Consider the following 16,922-nt stretch of genomic DNA (forward strand, 5'->3'; position numbering starts at 1 on the left):
GATGTGTTGAGATGTTTGAACATAAACCTAGGCTACAATTTTACATTGCTGTTTTGTTTTCCGCCAAATAAAAATGCATTTGAAATATATATATATTTTTTAATTCCCCCTAATTTCAAACAGTCAATTTATACATTTGGGAGATTTTTTTTCTTCTCTCGCCTCATGTAGCCTCGTTTCACTGCCAAAAATCAAATTAAACCATCTAGTCTTCAGTGAAATAACACCATGTCAAACAATTAACATCCAATTACATTAACCGTTACTCTCGCAGGAATTTCACTAACGATCTGTATGTTGCCAAACGTAGCTGCTGCTCTTCCCATTTGCTCGAAAATTGATAAATAAAGTAAGGTCCGCGTCCATAAGAGACACATACCAGCTCTATTGGTTGTACTGCCACTACTAGCAGTATTACACCTGCACCTGTCGACGACGCAAGTTGTTCTGCTTCCACGAGCACATCCAATGCTAGCATCAGTAATTCTACATTTGTTGTTAGCCCAGATAACATGGACACTGACAGTTGTGAATCTGATGCAGCTGAAGAGCTACTGCCCACTTACCCGGGAAAGCACCGAACAACAGACGGATGTGGGAACATCGAAGAGGCGCAAATATAACTACATTGATTTGTGGTTCACTTATATTGGGAATAGTGCCTTTCCTCAACCACGGTGTGTTTGTTATATGTGCAAAAGTACTATCTCACAACTCGATGAAACCTTCACCCTTGCGCAGACATTTAGAAACAAAACATGCCAATTTGAAAAATAAACCATGGGAGTTTTTCGAGTGAGATTTAAGACGCGTATAAAAGCAACATATACCATTAATAAGAAGGGGCTAGAAGCTACCGAGTGGCTAGGACAGGTAAACCCCATACTATTCTGCTGCCGCGGATATAGCTGGGGGGGAAAGGCCCAAAACACTATACAGACAATGTCGTCATCAAACGACACTGTTTCACGATGCATCAGCGACATGGCAGGGGATGTTTTGAAACAATGAATGCTTTGCATACAAGCCAGTGAATTCTATGCGTTACAGCTGGATGAGTCAACAGATGTGGTGGGCCTGGCACAGCTCCTGGTATATGTCCGTTACGTTTATGGGGGGGGGGGGGGGGGGGGGGGGTAAATTAAGCAATACATCCTATTCTGCAAACCACTGGAAATCAGGACAAAATGAGAGGATATTTTTAAAGTACTGGACAGCTTTGTGACATCAAATGGACTTCGGTGGTCAAGATATGTTGGTATCTGTACTAATGGCGCAAAAGCCATGACAGGAAGACATAGTGGAGTGGTAATGCGCGTGCAAGCAGTTGCTCCCGACGTCACTTCGGTACACTGCAGCATCCACTGAGAGGCTCTTGCTGCCAATTGGGTGCGCAATTACGCAGGTACTTTCCCGAAACGGATGACACAAACAACTGGATTCGTTATCCCTTTCATGCCCTGCCTCCAGTCCACTTACCGATATCTGAACAAGAGAGCCTCATCAAAATTGCAACAAGCGGTTCTGTGACAATATCATTTAATCAGAAGCCACTGCCAAATTTCTAGGTTGGGTTGCGCTCAGAGTATCCTGCCTGGCAAATCTCGCTGTCAAGATACTGATGCCCTTTGCAACCACATACCTATATGAGAGTGGATTCTCAGCCCTCATTAGCATGAAAACTAAATACAGGCACAGACAGTGTGTGGAAAAAGACTGAGACTCTCCAATACAACCCAACGTTGCAGAGTTATGTGCATCCTTTCAAGCACACCCTTCTCATTAACCCGTGGTGAGTTATTCACAATGTTTGATGAATAAAGAGCCAAATTATTGATTATTAATATATTATTATTTGTGCGCTGGTCCTATACGAGTTCTTTGTCAATTCCCACGAGCCTGGTTGTGACAAAAACTCACCCCCTTTCTTATGATTAATAAATGCATCGTATAGTGTGTGTCTGGCAGGCTTACAATGATGTCAAAAAACAACATTTGAGAGTGCGCTGACCCTGGTGCTACAGGGGGTACGGCAGATGGAGGTTGAATGTTTGAAGGGGTACGGGACTATAAAAAGTTAAATGTAGATCAATGTATCTCTCAAAAGGTTATCATTGCACTCAATTCCTTTGAAATAAAAGTTATGGTATTTGTCTACACTGAAAAAATATATAAACGCAATAATATCAAAGATTTTACTGAGTTACAATTCATATATGGAAATCAGTCGATTGAAATAAATTAATTAGGCCCTAATCTATGGATTTCACATGACTGGGAATACAGATATGCATCTGTTGATCACAGACCCTTAAAAAAAAGAAGGTATCAGAAAACCAGTCAGTATCTGGTGACCACCATTTGCCTCGTGCAGCGAGACATCTCCTAGGGCTCAGGTCCTCTGAGAGAGAGAAAGAAAGAGAGAATTAGAGAGAGCATACTTAAATTCACACAGGACACCGGATAAGACGGGAGAAGTACTCCAGATATAACAAACTGACCTTAGCCCCCTGACACAAACTACTGCAGCATAAATACTGGAGGCTGGGACAGGAGGGGTCAGGAGACACTTTGGCCCCATCCGATGATACCCCCGGACAGGGCCAAACGGGAAGGATATAACCCCACCCACTTTGCCAAAGCACAGCCGCCACACCACTAGAGGCATATCTTCAACCACCAACTTACCATCCAGATCAAGTCGTAGTCTTCCTGCCTGCCTCATAGCACACACAGTAGCTGTAGTCCTTTGTGATTATCTTCCTCAGTCTCCCTCTACTGCTTGATTGACCTAGTGTAATGCTTCTAGGGTTGCCATTGATATTACAATATCAGCTAATCTGGTTGCCAGGTCTGTGTGCCTGCACTTTGATGGCTTTGTTCTCTGATTCATATCAACCCTGGCTCTGTTCTCTCCCCTCCAGCTGAAATGATTGATAAGCTGACCCTCACCTTCAACCGTACCAGGCAGGCTGTCATCACCAAGGAGCTCATTGAGATCATCTCTGGAGCTGCTGCCCTGTGAGTACTGTTCACGATGTCAGTTTCTTTCTGCCCATCTTGCTCTTTCTCTGTTTCACTCTTTGCCCCTCTCTGTTTCACTCTGCCTTGGTGTTTGATCTGTCCCTCAGTAATGTTTTTGTCCCCACACACAAAACAACCCCACTCATTCTTAACCTTGATTAGCTACCTACGTCTTTGAAAATAATTTGACTCCTTGCATGAGCCCACCCATTCTTTGTCATTAAACATGGAGTTATTTTTAAGTTTGTTCACTAACCATTATTTTGTCACCCTTATTACTCCACTCCAACCCATCATGTTGGTATCAGGACCTAAATCATGTGATTGTAGGTAAAAGTCTCTAGGATACACTCACTGGACACAGAAAGGAAGAAAAACGTGCTATTCGGAAAACCATCCCACTGTAGTCTAAGATAGAATAGCTCCCTCTAGGGCCTAGAGTGTTCGATCATGTATCCTGTGTTTTGTTAATAGCAGATTAGAAAGCCTGTTATTCCCTCACATTTACTGTGATATTTTGGTTGGGTATTTTGATTTCATCCTGTTTATCTGAATGCGTGTTCTGTGGTTTCAGATAAATGGATGAGGTCCTCCTGCCATCCATCGCCAGTGGTTCTGGAATACATGCTTCTAAATACTTCAAACGGCTGTCGTCGAGATTTTGTGAACATTTGTGCTTCTATTTGTAAAATATATGAGGGAAAAATGAACCTCTTACAGAGAAACATGTTCCCTTCAGATGTCCTCCTAGTTCCACTCACAATAAATCCTACTTGTGACCATGAAAAAGATGTGTTGAGATGTTTGAACATAAACCTAGGCTACAATTTTACATTGCTGTTTTGTTTTCCGCCAAATAAAATTGCATTTGAAATATATATATATTTTTTAATTCCCCCTAATTTCAAACAGTCAATTTATACATTTGGGAGATTTTTTTTTTTCTCTCGCCTGAGTAGCCTCGTTTCACTGCCAAAAATAAAATTAAACCATCTAGTCTTCAGTGAAATAACACCATGTCAAACAATTAACATCCAATTACATTAACCGTTACTCTCGCAGGAATTTCACTAACGATCTGTATGTTGCCAAACGTAGCTGCTGCTCTTTCCATTTGCTCGAAAATTGATAAATAAAGTAAGGTCCGCGTCCATAAGAGACACATACCAGCTCTATTGGTTGTACTGCCACTACTAGCAGTATTACACCTGCACCTGTCGACGACGCAAGTTGTTCTGCTTCCACGAGCACATCCAATGCTAGCATCAGTAATTCTACATTTGTTGTTAGCCCAGATAACATGGACACTGACAGTTGTGAATCTGATGCAGCTGAAGAGCTACTGCCCACTTACCCGGGAAAGCACCGAACAACAGACGGATGTGGGAACATCGAAGAGGCGCAAATATAACTACATTGATTTGTGGTTCACTTATATTGGGAATAGTGCCTTTCCTCAACCACGGTGTGTTTGTTATATGTGCAAAAGTACTATCTCACAACTCGATGAAACCTTCACCCTTGCGCAGACATTTAGAAACAAAACATGCCAATTTGAAAAATAAACCATGGGAGTTTTTCGAGTGAGATTTAAGACGCGTATAAAAGCAACATATACCATTAATAAGAAGGGGCTAGAAGCTACCGAGTGGCTAGGACAGGTAAACCCCATACTATTCTGCTGCCGCGGATATAGCTGGGGGGGAAAGGCCCAAAACACTATACAGACAATGTCGTCATCAAACGACACTGTTTCACGATGCATCAGCGACATGGCAGGGGATGTTTTGAAACAATGAATGCTTTGCATACAAGCCAGTGAATTCTATGCGTTACAGCTGGATGAGTCAACAGATGTGGTGGGCCTGGCACAGCTCCTGGTATATGTCCGTTACGTTTATGGGGGGGGGGGGGGGGGGGGGGGGGTAAATTAAGCAATACATCCTATTCTGCAAACCACTGGAAATCAGGACAAAATGAGAGGATATTTTTAAAGTACTGGACAGCTTTGTGACATCAAATGGACTTCGGTGGTCAAGATATGTTGGTATCTGTACTAATGGCGCAAAAGCCATGACAGGAAGACATAGTGGAGTGGTAATGCGCGTGCAAGCAGTTGCTCCCGACGTCACTTCGGTACACTGCAGCATCCACTGAGAGGCTCTTGCTGCCAATTGGGTGCGCAATTACGCAGGTACTTTCCCGAAACGGATGACACAAACAACTGGATTCGTTATCCCTTTCATGCCCTGCCTCCAGTCCACTTACCGATATCTGAACAAGAGAGCCTCATCAAAATTGCAACAAGCGGTTCTGTGACAATATCATTTAATCAGAAGCCACTGCCAAATTTCTAGGTTGGGTTGCGCTCAGAGTATCCTGCCTGGCAAATCTCGCTGTCAAGATACTGATGCCCTTTGCAACCACATACCTATATGAGAGTGGATTCTCAGCCCTCATTAGCATGAAAACTAAATACAGGCACAGACAGTGTGTGGAAAAAGACTGAGACTCTCCAATACAACCCAACGTTGCAGAGTTATGTGCATCCTTTCAAGCACACCCTTCTCATTAACCCGTGGTGAGTTATTCACAATGTTTGATGAATAAAGAGCCAAATTATTGATTATTAATATATTATTATTTGTGCGCTGGTCCTATACGAGTTCTTTGTCAATTCCCACGAGCCTGGTTGTGACAAAAACTCACCCCCTTTCTTATGATTAATAAATGCATCGTATAGTGTGTGTCTGGCAGGCTTACAATGATGTCAAAAAACAACATTTGAGAGTGCGCTGACCCTGGTGCTACAGGGGGTACGGCAGATGGAGGTTGAATGTTTGAAGGGGTACGGGACTATAAAAAGTTAAATGTAGATCAATGTATCTCTCAAAAGGTTATCATTGCACTCAATTCCTTTGAAATAAAAGTTATGGTATTTGTCTACACTGAAAAAATATATAAACGCAATAATATCAAAGATTTTACTGAGTTACAATTCATATATGGAAATCAGTCGATTGAAATAAATTAATTAGGCCCTAATCTATGGATTTCACATGACTGGGAATACAGATATGCATCTGTTGATCACAGACCCTTAAAAAAAAGAAGGTATCAGAAAACCAGTCAGTATCTGGTGACCACCATTTGCCTCGTGCAGCGAGACATCTCCTAGGGCTCAGGTCCTCTGAGAGAGAGAAAGAAAGAGAGAATTAGAGAGAGCATACTTAAATTCACACAGGACACCGGATAAGACGGGAGAAGTACTCCAGATATAACAAACTGACCTTAGCCCCCTGACACAAACTACTGCAGCATAAATACTGGAGGCTGGGACAGGAGGGGTCAGGAGACACTTTGGCCCCATCCGATGATACCCCCGGACAGGGCCAAACGGGAAGGATATAACCCCACCCACTTTGCCAAAGCACAGCCGCCACACCACTAGAGGCATATCTTCAACCACCAACTTACCATCCAGATCAAGTCGTAGTCTTCCTGCCTGCCTCATAGCACACACAGTAGCTGTAGTCCTTTGTGATTATCTTCCTCAGTCTCCCTCTACTGCTTGATTGACCTAGTGTAATGCTTCTAGGGTTGCCATTGATATTACAATATCAGCTAATCTGGTTGCCAGGTCTGTGTGCCTGCACTTTGATGGCTTTGTTCTCTGATTCATATCAACCCTGGCTCTGTTCTCTCCCCTCCAGCTGAAATGATTGATAAGCTGACCCTCACCTTCAACCGTACCAGGCAGGCTGTCATCACCAAGGAGCTCATTGAGATCATCTCTGGAGCTGCTGCCCTGTGAGTACTGTTCACGATGTCAGTTTCTTTCTGCCCATCTTGCTCTTTCTCTGTTTCACTCTTTGCCCCTCTCTGTTTCACTCTGCCTTGGTGTTTGATCTGTCCCTCAGTAATGTTTTTGTCCCCACACACAAAACAACCCCACTCATTCTTAACCTTGATTAGCTACCTACGTCTTTGAAAATAATTTGACTCCTTGCATGAGCCCACCCATTCTTTGTCATTAAACATGGAGTTATTTTTAAGTTTGTTCACTAACCATTATTTTGTCACCCTTATTACTCCACTCCAACCCATCATGTTGGTATCAGGACCTAAATCATGTGATTGTAGGTAAAAGTCTCTAGGATACACTCACTGGACACAGAAAGGAAGAAAAACGTGCTATTCGGAAAACCATCCCACTGTAGTCTAAGATAGAATAGCTCCCTCTAGGGCCTAGAGTGTTCGATCATGTATCCTGTGTTTTGTTAATAGCAGATTAGAAAGTCTGTTATTCCCTCACATTTACTGTGATATTTTGGTTGGGTATTTTGATTTCATCCTGTTTATCTGAATGCGTGTTCTGTGGTTTCAGATAAATGGATGAGGTCCTCCTGCCATCCATCGCCAGTGGTTCTGGAATACATGCTTCTAAATACTTCAAACGGCTGTCGTCGAGAGTTTGTGAACATTTGTGCTTCTATTTGTAAAATATATGAGGGAAAAATGAACCTCTTACAGAGAAACATGTTCCCTTCAGATGTCCTCCTAGTTCCACTCACAATAAATCCTACTTGTGACCATGAAAAAGATGTGTTGAGATGTTTGAACATAAACCTAGGCTACAATTTTACATTGCTGTTTTGTTTTCCGCCAAATAAAAATGCATTTGAAATATATATATATTTTTTAATTCCCCCTAATTTCAAACAGTCAATTTATACATTTGGGAGATTTTTTTTTTTCTCTCGCCTGAGTAGCCTCGTTTCACTGCCAAAAATAAAATTAAACCATCTAGTCTTCAGTGAAATAACACCATGTCAAACAATTAACATCCAATTACATTAACCGTTACTCTCGCAGGAATTTCACTAACGATCTGTATGTTGCCAAACGTAGCTGCTGCTCTTTCCATTTGCTCGAAAATTGATAAATAAAGTAAGGTCCGCGTCCATAAGAGACACATACCAGCTCTATTGGTTGTACTGCCACTACTAGCAGTATTACACCTGCACCTGTCGACGACGCAAGTTGTTCTGCTTCCACGAGCACATCCAATGCTAGCATCAGTAATTCTACATTTGTTGTTAGCCCAGATAACATGGACACTGACAGTTGTGAATCTGATGCAGCTGAAGAGCTACTGCCCACTTACCCGGGAAAGCACCGAACAACAGACGGATGTGGGAACATCGAAGAGGCGCAAATATAACTACATTGATTTGTGGTTCACTTATATTGGGAATAGTGCCTTTCCTCAACCACGGTGTGTTTGTTATATGTGCAAAAGTACTATCTCACAACTCGATGAAACCTTCACCCTTGCGCAGACATTTAGAAACAAAACATGCCAATTTGAAAAATAAACCATGGGAGTTTTTCGAGTGAGATTTAAGACGCGTATAAAAGCAACATATACCATTAATAAGAAGGGGCTAGAAGCTACCGAGTGGCTAGGACAGGTAAACCCCATACTATTCTGCTGCCGCGGATATAGCTGGGGGGGAAAGGCCCAAAACACTATACAGACAATGTCGTCATCAAACGACACTGTTTCACGATGCATCAGCGACATGGCAGGGGATGTTTTGAAACAATGAATGCTTTGCATACAAGCCAGTGAATTCTATGCGTTACAGCTGGATGAGTCAACAGATGTGGTGGGCCTGGCACAGCTCCTGGTATATGTCCGTTACGTTTATGGGGGGGGGGGGGGGGGGGGGGGGGTAAATTAAGCAATACATCCTATTCTGCAAACCACTGGAAATCAGGACAAAATGAGAGGATATTTTTAAAGTACTGGACAGCTTTGTGACATCAAATGGACTTCGGTGGTCAAGATATGTTGGTATCTGTACTAATGGCGCAAAAGCCATGACAGGAAGACATAGTGGAGTGGTAATGCGCGTGCAAGCAGTTGCTCCCGACGTCACTTCGGTACACTGCAGCATCCACTGAGAGGCTCTTGCTGCCAATTGGGTGCGCAATTACGCAGGTACTTTCCCGAAACGGATGACACAAACAACTGGATTCGTTATCCCTTTCATGCCCTGCCTCCAGTCCACTTACCGATATCTGAACAAGAGAGCCTCATCAAAATTGCAACAAGCGGTTCTGTGACAATATCATTTAATCAGAAGCCACTGCCAAATTTCTAGGTTGGGTTGCGCTCAGAGTATCCTGCCTGGCAAATCTCGCTGTCAAGATACTGATGCCCTTTGCAACCACATACCTATATGAGAGTGGATTCTCAGCCCTCATTAGCATGAAAACTAAATACAGGCACAGACAGTGTGTGGAAAAAGACTGAGACTCTCCAATACAACCCAACGTTGCAGAGTTATGTGCATCCTTTCAAGCACACCCTTCTCATTAACCCGTGGTGAGTTATTCACAATGTTTGATGAATAAAGAGCCAAATTATTGATTATTAATATATTATTATTTGTGCGCTGGTCCTATACGAGTTCTTTGTCAATTCCCACGAGCCTGGTTGTGACAAAAACTCACCCCCTTTCTTATGATTAATAAATGCATCGTATAGTGTGTGTCTGGCAGGCTTACAATGATGTCAAAAAACAACATTTGAGAGTGCGCTGACCCTGGTGCTACAGGGGGTACGGCAGATGGAGGTTGAATGTTTGAAGGGGTACGGGACTATAAAAAGTTAAATGTAGATCAATGTATCTCTCAAAAGGTTATCATTGCACTCAATTCCTTTGAAATAAAAGTTATGGTATTTGTCTACACTGAAAAAATATATAAACGCAATAATATCAAAGATTTTACTGAGTTACAATTCATATATGGAAATCAGTCGATTGAAATAAATTAATTAGGCCCTAATCTATGGATTTCACATGACTGGGAATACAGATATGCATCTGTTGATCACAGACCCTTAAAAAAAAGAAGGTATCAGAAAACCAGTCAGTATCTGGTGACCACCATTTGCCTCGTGCAGCGAGACATCTCCTAGGGCTCAGGTCCTCTGAGAGAGAGAAAGAAAGAGAGAATTAGAGAGAGCATACTTAAATTCACACAGGACACCGGATAAGACGGGAGAAGTACTCCAGATATAACAAACTGACCTTAGCCCCCTGACACAAACTACTGCAGCATAAATACTGGAGGCTGGGACAGGAGGGGTCAGGAGACACTTTGGCCCCATCCGATGATACCCCCGGACAGGGCCAAACGGGAAGGATATAACCCCACCCACTTTGCCAAAGCACAGCCGCCACACCACTAGAGGCATATCTTCAACCACCAACTTACCATCCAGATCAAGTCGTAGTCTTCCTGCCTGCCTCATAGCACACACAGTAGCTGTAGTCCTTTGTGATTATCTTCCTCAGTCTCCCTCTACTGCTTGATTGACCTAGTGTAATGCTTCTAGGGTTGCCATTGATATTACAATATCAGCTAATCTGGTTGCCAGGTCTGTGTGCCTGCACTTTGATGGCTTTGTTCTCTGATTCATATCAACCCTGGCTCTGTTCTCTCCCCTCCAGCTGAAATGATTGATAAGCTGACCCTCACCTTCAACCGTACCAGGCAGGCTGTCATCACCAAGGAGCTCATTGAGATCATCTCTGGAGCTGCTGCCCTGTGAGTACTGTTCACGATGTCAGTTTCTTTCTGCCCATCTTGCTCTTTCTCTGTTTCACTCTTTGCCCCTCTCTGTTTCACTCTGCCTTGGTGTTTGATCTGTCCCTCAGTAATGTTTTTGTCCCCACACACAAAACAACCCCACTCATTCTTAACCTTGATTAGCTACCTACGTCTTTGAAAATAATTTGACTCCTTGCATGAGCCCACCCATTCTTTGTCATTAAACATGGAGTTATTTTTAAGTTTGTTCACTAACCATTATTTTGTCACCCTTATTACTCCACTCCAACCCATCATGTTGGTATCAGGACCTAAATCATGTGATTGTAGGTAAAAGTCTCTAGGATACACTCACTGGACACAGAAAGGAAGAAAAACGTGCTATTCGGAAAACCATCCCACTGTAGTCTAAGATAGAATAGCTCCCTCTAGGGCCTAGAGTGTTCGATCATGTATCCTGTGTTTTGTTAATAGCAGATTAGAAAGCCTGTTATTCCCTCACATTTACTGTGATATTTTGGTTGGGTATTTTGATTTCATCCTGTTTATCTGAATGCGTGTTCTGTGGTTTCAGATAAATGGATGAGGTCCTCCTGCCATCCATCGCCAGTGGTTCTGGAATACATGCTTCTAAATACTTCAAACGGCTGTCGTCGAGAGTTTGTGAACATTTGTGCTTCTATTTGTAAAATATATGAGGGAAAAATTAACCTCTTACAGAGAAACATGTTCCCTTCAGATGTCCTCCTTGTTCCACTCACAATAAATCCTACTTGTGACCATGAAAAAGATGTGTTGAGATGTTTGAACATAAACCTAGGCTACAATTTTACATTGCTGTTTTGTTTTCCGCCAAATAAAAATGCATTTGAAATATATATATATTTTTTAATTCCCCCTAATTTCAAACAGTCAATTTATACATTTGGGAGATTTTTTTTCTTCTCTCGCCTGAGTAGCCTCGTTTCACTGCCAAAAATCAAATTAAACCATCTAGTCTTCAGTGAAATAACACCATCCAACATCCAATTACATTAACCGTTACTCTCGCAGGAATTTCACTAACGATCTGTATGTTGCCAAACGTAGCTGCTGCTCTTTCCATTTGCTCGAAAATTGATAAATAAAGTAAGGTCCGCGTCCATAAGAGACACATACCAGCTCTATTGGTTGTACTGCCACTACTAGCAGTATTACACCTGCACCTGTCGACGACGCAAGTTGTTCTGCTTCCACGAGCACATCCAATGCTAGCATCAGTAATTCTACATTTGTTGTTAGCCCAGATAACATGGACACTGACAGTTGTGAATCTGATGCAGCTGAAGAGCTACTGCCCACTTACCCGGGAAAGCACCGAACAACAGACGGATGTGGGAACATCGAAGAGGCGCAAATATAACTACATTGATTTGTGGTTCACTTATATTGGGAATAGTGCCTTTCCTCAACCACGGTGTGTTTGTTATATGTGCAAAAGTACTATCTCACAACTCGATGAAACCTTCACCCTTGCGCAGACATTTAGAAACAAAACATGCCAATTTGAAAAATAAACCATGGGAGTTTTTCGAGTGAGATTTAAGACGCGTATAAAAGCAACATATACCATTAATAAGAAGGGGCTAGAAGCTACCGAGTGGCTAGGACAGGTAAACCCCATACTATTCTGCTGCCGCGGATATAGCTGGGGGGGAAAGGCCCAAAACACTATACAGACAATGTCGTCATCAAACGACACTGTTTCACGATGCATCAGCGACATGGCAGGGGATGTTTTGAAACAATGAATGCTTTGCATACAAGCCAGTGAATTCTATGCGTTACAGCTGGATGAGTCAACAGATGTGGTGGGCCTGGCACAGCTCCTGGTATATGTCCGTTACGTTTATGGGGGGGGGGGGGGGGGGGTAAATTAAGCAATACATCCTATTCTGCAAACCACTGGAAATCAGGACAAAATGAGAGGATATTTTTAAAGTACTGGACAGCTTTGTGACATCAAATGGACTTCGGTGGTCAATATATGTTGGTATCTGTACTAATGGCGCAAAAGCCATGACAGGAAGACATAGTGGAGTGGTAATGCGCGTGCAAGCAGTTGCTCCCGACGTCACTTCGGTACACTGCAGCATCCACTGAGAGGCTCTTGCTGCCAATTGGGTGCGCAATTACGCAGGTACTTTCCCGAAACGGATGACACAAACAACTGGATTCGTTATCCCTTTCATGCCCTGCCTCCAGTCCACTTACCGATATCTGAACAAGAGAGCCTCATCAAAATTGCAACAAGCGGTTCTGTGACAATATCATTTAATCAGAAGCCACTGCCAAATTTCTAGGTTGGGTTGCGCTCAGAGTATCCTGCCTGGCAAATCTCGCTGTCAAGATACTGATGCCCTTTGCAACCACATACCTATATGAGAGTGGATTCTCAGCCCTCATTAGCATGAAAACTAAATACAGGCACAGACAGTGTGTGGAAAAAGACTGAGACTCTCCAATACAACCCAACGTTGCAGAGTTATGTGCATCCTTTCAAGCACACCCTTCTCATTAACCCGTGGTGAGTTATTCACAATGTTTGATGAATAAAGAGCCAAATTATTGATTATTAATATATTATTATTTGTGCGCTGGTCCTATACGAGTTCTTTGTCAATTCCCACGAGCCTGGTTGTGACAAAAACTCACCCCCTTTCTTATGATTAATAAATGCATCGTATAGTGTGTGTCTGGCAGGCTTACAATGATGTCAAAAAACAACATTTGAGAGTGCGCTGACCCTGGTGCTACAGGGGGTACGGCAGATGGAGGTTGAATGTTTGAAGGGGTACGGGACTATAAAAAGTTAAATGTAGATCAATGTATCTCTCAAAAGGTTATCATTGCACTCAATTCCTTTGAAATAAAAGTTATGGTATTTGTCTACACTGAAAAAATATATAAACGCAATAATATCAAAGATTTTACTGAGTTACAATTCATATATGGAAATCAGTCGATTGAAATAAATTAATTAGGCCCTAATCTATGGATTTCACATGACTGGGAATACAGATATGCATCTGTTGATCACAGACCCTTAAAAAAAAGAAGGTATCAGAAAACCAGTCAGTATCTGGTGACCACCATTTGCCTCGTGCAGCGAGACATCTCCTAGGGCTCAGGTCCTCTGAGAGAGAGAAAGAAAGAGAGAATTAGAGAGAGCATACTTAAATTCACACAGGACACCGGATAAGACGGGAGAAGTACTCCAGATATAACAAACTGACCTTAGCCCCCTGACACAAACTACTGCAGCATAAATACTGGAGGCTGGGACAGGAGGGGTCAGGAGACACTTTGGCCCCATCCGATGATACCCCCGGACAGGGCCAAACGGGAAGGATATAACCCCACCCACTTTGCCAAAGCACAGCCGCCACACCACTAGAGGCATATCTTCAACCACCAACTTACCATCCAGATCAAGTCGTAGTCTTCCTGCCTGCCTCATAGCACACACAGTAGCTGTAGTCCTTTGTGATTATCTTCCTCAGTCTCCCTCTACTGCTTGATTGACCTAGTGTAATGCTTCTAGGGTTGCCATTGATATTACAATATCAGCTAATCTGGTTGCCAGGTCTGTGTGCCTGCACTTTGATGGCTTTGTTCTCTGATTCATATCAACCCTGGCTCTGTTCTCTCCCCTCCAGCTGAAATGATTGATAAGCTGACCCTCACCTTCAACCGTACCAGGCAGGCTGTCATCACCAAGGAGCTCATTGAGATCATCTCTGGAGCTGCTGCCCTGTGAGTACTGTTCACGATGTCAGTTTCTTTCTGCCCATCTTGCTCTTTCTCTGTTTCACTCTTTGCCCCTCTCTGTTTCACTCTGCCTTGGTGTTTGATCTGTCCCTCAGTAATGTTTTTGTCCCCACACACAAAACAACCCCACTCATTCTTAACCTTGATTAGCTACCTACGTCTTTGAAAATAATTTGACTCCTTGCATGAGCCCACCCATTCTTTGTCATTAAACATGGAGTTATTTTTAAGTTTGTTCACTAACCATTATTTTGTCACCCTTATTACTCCACTCCAACCCATCATGTTGGTATCAGGACCTAAATCATGTGATCGTAGGTAAAAGTCTCTAGGATACACTCACTGGACACAGAAAGGAAGAAAAACGTGCTATTCGGAAAACCATCCCACTGTAGTCTAAGATAGAATAGCTCCCTCTAGGGCCTAGAGTGTTCGATCATGTATCCTGTGTTTTGTTAATAGCAGATTAGAAAGCCTGTTATTCCCTCACATTTACTGTGATATTTTGGTTGGGTATTTTGATTTCATCCTGTTTATCTGAATGCGTGTTCTGTGGTTTCAGATAAATGGATGAGGTCCTCCTGCCATCCATCGCCAGTGGTTCTGGAATACATGCTTCTAAATACTTCAAACGGCTGTCGTCGAGATTTTGTGAACATTTGTGCTTCTATTTGTAAAATATATGAGGGAAAAATGAACCTCTTACAGAGAAACATGTTCCCTTCAGATGTCCTCCTAGTTCCACTCACAATAAATCCTACTTGTGACCATGAAAAAGATGTGTTGAGATGTTTGAACATAAACCTAGGCTACAATTTTACATTGCTGTTTTGTTTTCCGCCAAATAAAATTGCATTTGAAATATATATATATTTTTTAATTCCCCCTAATTTCAAACAGTCAATTTATACATTTGGGAGATTTTTTTTTTCCTCTCGCCTGAGTAGCCTCGTTTCACTGCCAAAAATAAAATTAAACCATCTAGTCTTCAGTGAAATAACACCATGTCAAACAATTAACATCCAATTACATTAACCGTTACTCTCGCAGGAATTTCACTAACGATCTGTATGTTGCCAAACGTAGCTGCTGCTCTTTCCATTTGCTCGAAAATTGATAAATAAAGTAAGGTCCGCGTCCATAAGAGACACATACCAGCTCTATTGGTTGTACTGCCACTACTAGCAGTATTACACCTGCACCTGTCGACGACGCAAGTTGTTCTGCTTCCACGAGCACATCCAATGCTAGCATCAGTAATTCTACATTTGTTGTTAGCCCAGATAACATGGACACTGACAGTTGTGAATCTGATGCAGCTGAAGAGCTACTGCCCACTTACCCGGGAAAGCACCGAACAACAGACGGATGTGGGAACATCGAAGAGGCGCAAATATAACTACATTGATTTGTGGTTCACTTATATTGGGAATAGTGCCTTTCCTCAACCACGGTGTGTTTGTTATATGTGCAAAAGTACTATCTCACAACTCGATGAAACCTTCACCCTTGCGCAGACATTTAGAAACAAAACATGCCAATTTGAAAAATAAACCATGGGAGTTTTTCGAGTGAGATTTAAGACGCGTATAAAAGCAACATATACCATTAATAAGAAGGGGCTAGAAGCTACCGAGTGGCTAGGACAGGTAAACCCCATACTATTCTGCTGCCGCGGATATAGCTGGGGGGGAAAGGCCCAAAACACTATACAGACAATGTCGTCATCAAACGACACTGTTTCACGATGCATCAGCGACATGGCAGGGGATGTTTTGAAACAATGAATGCTTTGCATACAAGCCAGTGAATTCTATGCGTTACAGCTGGATGAGTCAACAGATGTGGTGGGCCTGGCACAGCTCCTGGTATATGTCCGTTACGTTTATGGGGGGGGGGGGGGGGGGTAAATTAAGCAATACATCCTATTCTGCAAACCACTGGAAATCAGGACAAAATGAGAGGATATTTTTAAAGTACTGGACAGCTTTGTGACATCAAATGGACTTCGGTGGTCAAGATATGTTGGTATCTGTACTAATGGCGCAAAAGCCATGACAGGAAGACATAGTGGAGTGGTAATGCGCGTGCAAGCAGTTGCTCCCGACGTCACTTCGGTACACTGCAGCATCCACTGAGAGGCTCTTGCTGCCAATTGGGTGCGCAATTACGCAGGTACTTTCCCGAAACGGATGACACAAACAACTGGATTCGTTATCCCTTTCATGCCCTGCCTCCAGTCCACTTACCGATATCTGAACAAGAGAGCCTCATCAAAATTGCAACAAGCGGTTCTGTGACAATATCATTTAATCAGAAGCCACTGCCAAATTTCTAGGTTGGGTTGCGCTCAGAGTATCCTGCCTGGCAAATCTCGCTGTCAAGATACTGATGCCCTTTGCAACACATACCTATATGAGAGTGGATTCTCAGCCCTCATTAGCATGAAAACTAAATACAGG

The 16,922-nt window shown here is 42.7% G+C and overlaps 4 long non-coding RNA genes across 4 annotated transcripts; all 4 read left to right on the forward strand.

Annotated features, from left to right (window-relative positions):
* Nucleotides 1–2,921: 2,921 nt before the first annotated feature.
* Nucleotides 2,922–3,813, forward strand: LOC149978125 (uncharacterized). The gene is made up of 2 exons (XR_016486800.1): nt 2,922–3,021; nt 3,599–3,813. It is a non-coding gene; the product is annotated as an uncharacterized LOC149978125 (long non-coding RNA).
* Nucleotides 3,814–6,734: 2,921 nt separating this feature from the next.
* Nucleotides 6,735–7,626, forward strand: LOC149978126 (uncharacterized). Its single transcript, XR_016486801.1, has 2 exons — nt 6,735–6,834; nt 7,412–7,626. It is a non-coding gene; the product is annotated as an uncharacterized LOC149978126 (long non-coding RNA).
* A 2,921-nt stretch (nt 7,627–10,547) lies between these two features.
* LOC149978127 (uncharacterized) lies at nt 10,548–11,439 on the forward strand. Its single transcript, XR_016486802.1, has 2 exons — nt 10,548–10,647; nt 11,225–11,439. It is a non-coding gene; the product is annotated as an uncharacterized LOC149978127 (long non-coding RNA).
* Nucleotides 11,440–14,345: 2,906 nt separating this feature from the next.
* On the forward strand, nt 14,346–15,280 carry LOC149978128 (uncharacterized). Its single transcript, XR_016486803.1, has 2 exons — nt 14,346–14,445; nt 15,023–15,280. It is a non-coding gene; the product is annotated as an uncharacterized LOC149978128 (long non-coding RNA).
* The last annotated feature ends 1,642 nt before the right edge of the window (nt 15,281–16,922 follow it).

The sequence above is a fragment of the Oncorhynchus mykiss genome, chromosome 15, assembly GCF_057628025.1.
Source record: "Oncorhynchus mykiss isolate SJ-2025 chromosome 15, ASM5762802v1, whole genome shotgun sequence".
Taxonomy (NCBI): domain Eukaryota; kingdom Metazoa; phylum Chordata; class Actinopteri; order Salmoniformes; family Salmonidae; genus Oncorhynchus; species Oncorhynchus mykiss.